This window comes from Fukomys damarensis, unplaced genomic scaffold, assembly GCF_012274545.1.
Source record: "Fukomys damarensis isolate Sample0158 unplaced genomic scaffold, DMR_v1.0_HiC HiC_scaffold_4, whole genome shotgun sequence".
In the NCBI taxonomy this organism is placed as follows: Eukaryota; Metazoa; Chordata; class Mammalia; order Rodentia; family Bathyergidae; genus Fukomys; species Fukomys damarensis.
This window is the reverse complement of record NW_022900916.1, coordinates 24,165,660-24,173,664: the sequence shown is the minus strand read 5'-3', so window position 1 is coordinate 24,173,664 and position 8,005 is coordinate 24,165,660. Positions and strand designations below refer to the sequence as shown.

The window sequence follows — 8,005 nt, the reverse complement described above, 5'->3', positions numbered from 1 at the left end:
TTTCCTACCGGGCAGGATAGCCCAGAGAGTGGAATTAACCAGCTGTCCTTAGTTCTCGATCCTGTCTGCCTTAGACATGCCAGCTACCTGAACTGAACCTGTTTCTCAGACCTGCTACTTGCTGCAGAATCTTTCATACCCAGTCAGCAAATCTCAGGTCCACAGGCTCAGGTTTGCTCAGCTGGTTTTTGTTTTTTCTTCCTGATGCAAAATTTACATAACATAAAACTAACCATTTAAGGTGTATCATTCAAAGTCCACCCAGTTCCTCAGCCCATCAGGTCCAAGGCAGCTTATGTACTGGGAGCCCCACCTCTCTCAGACTTCACCTGCTGTGTCTGGATCCCCACACTGTACAGGCACAGGTGACCACAGACACACAGACTCCCTCTAAGTCCAGTCTCTGCAGGTGTAAATGTGCACCTGTCCTGGTTCTTGCCTCAGTACCTGTCAGCACTTCATTGTGCCTTTGCTGGGGCATGAGCTCTGCCTGACATGAGCTGGTTGAACTCTGCCCCAGCACCAGGCTCAGCCTTCATGCTTTCTCCTCTCAAAAGATAATCCCTTGGGTGGCTTTCTCAAACCAGACAGGCCATTCAGAACTAACAGCTGACTTTTCAGCTGGGTGTGGCAGTGCATGCCCATAATCCCAGCTACTACGGAGGCTGAGGCAGGAGAATCACAAACTACTGGCCAGCCTGGCAACTTAGTCAGCTCCTGTCTCAAAATTTAAAAAGTAAAACCAAAAATGGCTGGGGTTGTAACTCAGCATTAGGATGCCCTTGGGCTTGATCTGCAGTACCCAAATAAAACAAAAAGTGACCATCCTAGAAGTTTGGAGCCTCCCCACAGCCTCAGTGCACCTGTTGCCTGACCCACCAGATTGCCCACCTTTGGCTGTTAGTACGAGGGTGGATCAGAGCCCTTTCCATCACTGCAATCTGTAATGTGGAACATTGGCCACTTTGGGACACATCTGTGGCTCTAGTCAGGGGCACTGGAGTAGAACCTGTCTAGGTTTAATCTCAGCCTCACCATTTCCTGTTCTGTGTTCTTTCTTGGTCAAAGTAATAATTACATAAGAAAATGAGTATTCAGCTCCTAGCTTTTCCAGCAGGATGGTAAACCCTCATTGCATGTTGGTTGTTATAAATTTATCTGCCATTCCTGGTGGGTCTGCTAGTTGCACACTGCAGTACTACCTCCTCCTTGTTCATTATCTATGAAGTGTTGAGATCTGGCTAATTGTTGGGCATTCAAAGTAGAAGAAGATATGGAGCTCACTTGGAAATTGAGCTTGTAGTCTGGGGAAGACAGACGGAAAGATGTATCAGTAAGTGCTGCATAGAATGCTGAATCAGAAGGATCCGTGTGGTGTCACCACCAGATCATTCTGGAGGGAGTGGCGGGGGGTGCTTCCTAGAGGAACTGATTCTTACTATGAACTTTGTGGAACGCATAAGAGCTAGGTTGAGGTTCTGCTATGAAAGAATGCAAATGAAGTCAGTGGCTAAAATGGCCTTGCTCTGTTAGCACCTTCAGTTAGTGCATTCCCAAACTTGAGGGAGCGCGGCAATGGAACTTGTGCTATTTGTATTTATTGAATGCCGTTGTCATCAAATTAGGTGATTCTGTGGACTTTCCATTTGAAAGATTCTCTCTCTGCTCCTTGCATCAGACAGATATGTTTTTGGTCACATGAGAAAACTGAGGGGCCTACGGATGGGACAGGAGGGGAAGGTAGGAGGCATAAAAGACACATCTTACCTAGTTTACAGTTTAACCTGTATTTCGACCTGGCCATGGCCACTTTCTTTTTTTATTCATGTGTCATAAACTGATAGATAGTATCTTTTAGTGAATGCCTCCCTAGAGTTCTAGTGTCCCGTTAATTACCTGACAACTTCATTGTTAGTTGCGTGGGAGTTGAATTCCAGCGGTGGAGCAAATATTCACAATGCAGAAGTTCAAAGCACACTTCTGTCAGGTGATGAGCAATATAATCGGAAAGTGACTGAGTGGAGGAGGTGAAGGAAGCCTCACAAAAAGAGTGACCTCAGAGCCATGTGAGATAGAATTGTGCCGTTAGAGATAATCCATGCACCCCTCTCTGGCTCGCTCATTCATCTCTACATTCAGTACCCCTTTATCCAGTGAGCATCATCTGCCAGGCCCTGTCCCCTGTGTTAGAAACAGAAAACTTAGTCCCTGCCCTCATGGTGTCCTCACTTAGTGGAGGAGACAGAGAAGGCAGATGGTCAGAGGTCCTATAGTAAGGTGATGGGTGTCATGGCAGGGTTCTTTGGATACGCCCTCTGGACAGAGAGCATCTGTGGCAGGAGACTTATCAAAAAAGGCTCCTTAGGTGGGGTGAACTCCCTCTGTACCTTTTGGAGATCATAGACTCCAGTGAAATCTAAGAATTCTGGATTCTGCCTAAACAAATGAGCCGTGCATAAAAATCCTGTATACTTACAGAGGGTTATGACTCCCTAAAACCCACCCGTGACCCCTAGTTAAGGACCCTTGTAAGAGTATGTGCTCATAAACTAGCAGAGATGTGATGCCCTGGCTAATGCTGTGAATGTTTTATGGCAGCACTTGGGAGGGGAGTCATCTCCCTGGAACATGGAAAATCAAGCCAGTAATTGTGACAGTTCCAACAGGCCTGGGAAATCCCTTCACAATCACTTTTTCTTCGTAGCGCTGGTGACATAGGAAAATATAACTACATGCACAAACTTGGTTCGTGATAATTTAAGTTAGGATCTGATAAACCATGGGCATCAATTCTCCACATCTCCCTTTAAAAGAATCAGCATCTTTATGACTGTGTAATAAGCCTGTCTTTCATGTGACTAAATGAACGAAAATACTGCTAGTTTGATTTAGAAATACAAAAGCCAGCATTGAGCATGGAAGTCACCCTGAGTGGAAGGTTCTGGTTCTGGTATGTGTGCAGAATTCACAGGCAGGGTGGTAGTACAGTCAAACAAAACAAATCAGACATGCTCATGCAAAGAATGGAATACTGCTGATGAGGAGCCGTGTCTGGTTTTCGTCCTCCAGATGGGCTGTGCTCAGAAGGTCATGGGAGTCTGTGAGCACTGCTTTCCGTCTTATCACTTGTGCTCCCCTACTTCCAACAGAGGACACCTGTTTACTTCTGTGCTTCCTCTTCCCTCACTTTCCTAAATACTGTCCTCACAGCAAAGCTGTGAAGAACCCAGCCAGCTGTTTGGTGGAGTTTCTTGCTCCTCCCATCATCCCTTCAAGAGAGTGGGGACAGGAACTGGTTTCTGCAGAGCTGGGGCCATGGAAGGTATGCACACCAGAGCTCAGCACAGAGGAGAGAAGCAAGCAAGAGCATGGTGTCCCAGTCCCCTCCTTACCTTTCATGTCCTCCTCTTTTCCCAAAATTCCAGCTCCTGAGGTTGGTGCCACTTTTCCCAGGTCATCTGTCCATTACTCCAGGGTGTTTTCTCACTTTCCACAGGAGCCTTACTGCCTGGGTTCTGCGTCATCTTCTTGAGCCCCATTCCTGACCATCACCAATAGGATGTACAGTGCATAACTCTTATCACCCTGACAGGGAAGTGCTTTTCATCCTTCTCTCTTAACTACTGCCTCCATAGTCAGTCCACACCAATGACAGGAAATACCCTCCAGACAAAGGCCACCAGGAGCCCACCAGCAGATGAACAAGCTGGGTTTATTGCTGGTTGCAGTGTAGGTCTTAAGATCTCACACTATGAGAGCCATGGGGCAATCCTGTTAAAACAGTCTTAGGTGACCTGTGTTTGTACTGAGTCACTTTGAGAAAGGCTGCAGGGAGCAGGGCTTTGTTCTGGATTGGATACTGTCAGGAAAAATGTAGGTAACCATAGGATGGAATAGCTTGCTAAGTCTTATCCCTCTGTAGAGAAGACAGACTAGGGCAAAGCTATAGCTATCATTGGCCAAAAAAGAAAAAAAAAAAAATAGCAGTAGCTACTCATTCTATTTGGGCTTTGGGGTATTTTGTGGTTTGGACAGTGTTCACATTTTGTTTTCAGAAACCATAGCTGAGTAGCTGTGTTTTTGTCTGCATCGTGACCTTGATTAGTGTGAATTTTCTGTGAGATCATTTAGCCGTGAGTGCCAGGCTGGCTCCCAGGTGTCATGGTCTGCAAATATAGTGAGAAAAGCCACTCTGAAACCAAGAAGAAGACATTTGTAACCACATGTAAAGGAGTTTTTCCCACATACCAAGCAAGCAATCAGTCATTTCTTCAGGCAACACAAGCTCAGGTGTTATGCGATTCAACTCAACTCTGATACTTTTCACCTAGAGATACAGTAGGGCTCCAAATTGAGGGCTCCAAGACTTGCCCCCAACTTTTGATGCCAATCACAAGCTCCAGGTTTTCTTGACCTATTGACCATAAGTCACGGTCCCCACAGCCCCCCTCCTTCGGTTCAATTTGATTTCTGCAGGGGACAAGGAACTCAAGGAAACATATTTAACAGGATCATTAAAGGATATAAAGGAACAGCCAGAGGAAGAGATACATTGGGTCTGGAAGAGCCCCAAGTACAAAAGCTTCCTTTCCTGTGGCGCTTTCCTTTCCTGTGGTTATACCACCTTCCTGACACGTGGATAAATTCCCATTCACCTTCCTGAAAGCCTCTGAGCCCTGTCCTTTTGGGTTTGGGTTTTTATGGAGGCTTCATTCTGTAGGCATGATTGATTAGGCCATAAGCAACCTACTCAACCTTCAGCCACTTTCCTCTCCCTGGAGGTTGGGGCTGGGCTCTGTTCCCCTGGCAACCAGCCCCACCATGCTGTGATTATTTAGGGACTTTCCCAAAGTCTCCTCATTAACATAAATGCTGGTTTAGTGGAAAGGGGCTTGTTATAAATAACAAAAGATTTTCTTTCACCTTTATAGCTCTGGAGCTATTCTGGGATTGCTTCAGGAACCCACAACAAGACCAAATACTGTACCATAACAAAAGATATTCGTGGTGTTCTGGTCACTTTAAAATTGTAGAATTATAGGAACTGTAAGTCAGGAACCATGGACAAAATCCAAATCACAAGTATCCCACAGGTGCCACTGCTGTCTTCCTTAGTCTTGTCTCTGTGAACAAATCCTGTGCCCTTTCTCCTTGTAGGGAGAGAGCCTTATCTCCTCCAGTTCTGCAGTTCATCATCTTCCCCAGCCTAATCATCTTAGGTAACCTACTCTGCAAAAATAGTTTAACAAAAACATTAGATTTTCATGGTCCCCAGCTGTTTTCCGAATGGCCCTGGCCTCCCTCCTCTCCATTGCCTCCTGTTGTGTCCTTGGCCAGTCCCTTATCCTTGGTGGGCTTCATCATTCGCTGTTTTCCTCTAAGGCTCCTGAACACTTAAAGCAGAAAGTCATAAAGCATGTGTCTTCTTGCCTCAGCACTTCTCCCTCTACCTGGCTGCCTTCCCCAGAGACAGACTCTGTGAGCTGACCCCTTCCTGCTTAATGGACACCCCCCCTCCCCCGCGCAAGGGCCCTTCCTGTCTGTTTCTGTCTTCCTGGTTCACTTGTGCATTAACACTTCTTCCCACCTTACACTTACTCACTCTACAGGTTTGGGTGAGCCTTTCCTAAGAGCCCTTTAACACACTGCTCTCCTGGTTCCCCTACCCTTCAGAGTCTCAATACGTGGTTTCCCCTGATCCTGATACTACTCCTCCTCTTCACCATTTCCCTGTATTTTTTCTTCACTTAGATCCCTAATATTTGTACCTACCTCTCTTTCTGCCCCTCTTTAGCTGCCCCATCTACTGCCCAAACTTGAGAAATGTGCACATTTGTCCCAGTGTTTTATTGCTAACTGCCTGCTAAACACAGCAGGACATCATGCCAGTGCTAAAGCACTGACTTCTGAGAACAGATTCTTCAGTCTCACCATAGCCATTCCTCTGTGCACGCATTCCCATTCTATGGTATTCCCCATCTCAGTCACCAGAGTCACCTTTGACAACCAAATCCTGTGAGTTCTACTTTTGCCTTGTCTCTTGAATTTGGCAACATTTCAGCATTCTCACCAAACTATACTTGAGTTTTCGTGGAGCCTATAAACTTAGTTAAAAGAGCAGGGTACTTGTCCTACTTGTCTTTGCTTATCTGTTCAGCTGTATATCTAACCCAGAGGAGGCCCTCACTATCGGCTGAATGAATGTCACTTAAGTGTTCAATGCTTTGCTTGTATTTCATGAATTGTAATTGCATATGTTTTCCAGCTTTCGTCTTCTTAATCCTTTTTTGGAGGTGGGTAATGGTACTGAGGTAGAACCCAGAGACTAGCGCCACTGAGCTACATCACTAGTCCTTTTTACCTTCATTTTTCCTCTGTTTTGAGACAGGGTCTTGTTAAGTAGCCCAGATGGAACTTGAACCTGTGAACTTCCTATCTCAGCCTCCTCGAGTGCTAGGGTTATAGGTGTGCACCCCTGCACTTGGCTTAATACTTTCATTCTTAACCATGAATAAAACACCATATGCAGAACTTCTCCTCTTTTTCAGGAAAAAAAAAATTAGTTAAAGGTGCAAGGATCAGAAAATATTAATTTAACTTTCCTTCTTCCAAGCCAGATATAATATGTACGGTTATTATGTTTTTGTGGCAGTTTTCCATAATGTACATCTCCCTTCATTCATTGATTTTTCTGCCTTTTCTCTTCTTTATTGGATACAGGTTTTCAAAATGGAACCTATTACAATGACATAAGATGCTACTGATAGTACATCAGTCTGATCCGGCTCTTCCCTGCCCATAAACTGTAGCTGCTGTGTGCGCAGCCATGTAATACATAGCAGTTACACAGACATCAGAGAAGCCCTTTCTATCCATATGTATGTGCGTGGCCTACAGAAGTTAATAATGCCATATATCATGTGTGCATGGAATGTAAAATGTACTTCAGAATGACAGCAGGCTCATATAAAATGAGTATTGGCTTACAATTAGAGGAAACCAGGGAAAAATTTTTGTCCTTTCAAATAACAATTATTTGGCTGTTTCCTGTGTATCTCTATATTCCAGACCCTTATACCTTTTTTTAAATTTTATTTTTTGGTCAGTATATGCCCCTCTTCCTTTTTATTTCACTTCCGTTACATGGTTAACAAAAGAACTGCTCTGGAGAAGTGAAAGATAGCAATTACACATTGGTATTCATGTTACGGGAGACACACGCTGCCATCCTCAGGGAGTTGAACAATGAATATCCAACATTAATTGCCACAGAAGCTGTGCATCTGACCTTGGTGAAATGTAATACATCAGTTTTACATAGTTAAATTATTTGCCACTAAAAGATTAAAATTAGAGAATGATCATAAAATTATATTGCTTTTAGAATGACCAATATTGTTTGTTTTCAAGGAAATTTGAAAGGACTAAAATGATTGGGTCACTATTATTTTCTTAGAATCCAGGACGCCAGGAGTTGAAATCACAATCATGCCCCTGATTTGTCTGGCAATTAGGGCAAGAGTAGTGCCATTCTATTCTTATGAAGAGTAAACAATACCTTGACATCCCTGCTTAGTCTGTAGAAGCAATGAATATAGCACAATGGCTAATGGTACATTTTATCCACAGGGGCAGGGGTATCATTCCTCTTTGTATTTGTACCTAATTATAAGTGGAATTTTCTGTCAGTAGTAGAAATGGAAACATGCTAGAAACCCTAGACATATTGCTCTTTGTAAAGAGGTGACATTATTTTTAAGGTAAAACCTACTTTTATCAGTTTTTCTTGTTTTAACCTTTTTGCTCAAGTCATCAGAAACATAAAAGTTAGATTTTCTTACATGCATCTTGCAGTTCTTTTTTCTGGGCTGCCTTGTGTTTCCTGGGTGATGCACATTGGGAGACTTTCACACTGAATGCTCGAGAAGTGTGCATTGCCCAAAGTAAGGGCCACACTGCTGGGTCAGCAGGGAGCATCCTTGGTGACAGCCACGTCAGCAGCCAT

At 44.2% G+C, this 8,005-nt stretch overlaps 1 protein-coding gene across 2 annotated transcripts in view; it reads left to right on the top strand.

Annotated features, from left to right (window-relative positions):
* Rapgef5 (Rap guanine nucleotide exchange factor 5) overlaps positions 1–8,005 on the top strand; it is a 187,236-nt gene that overhangs the window by 106,013 nt on the left and 73,218 nt on the right. The gene's annotated exons all lie outside the window — the stretch shown is intronic.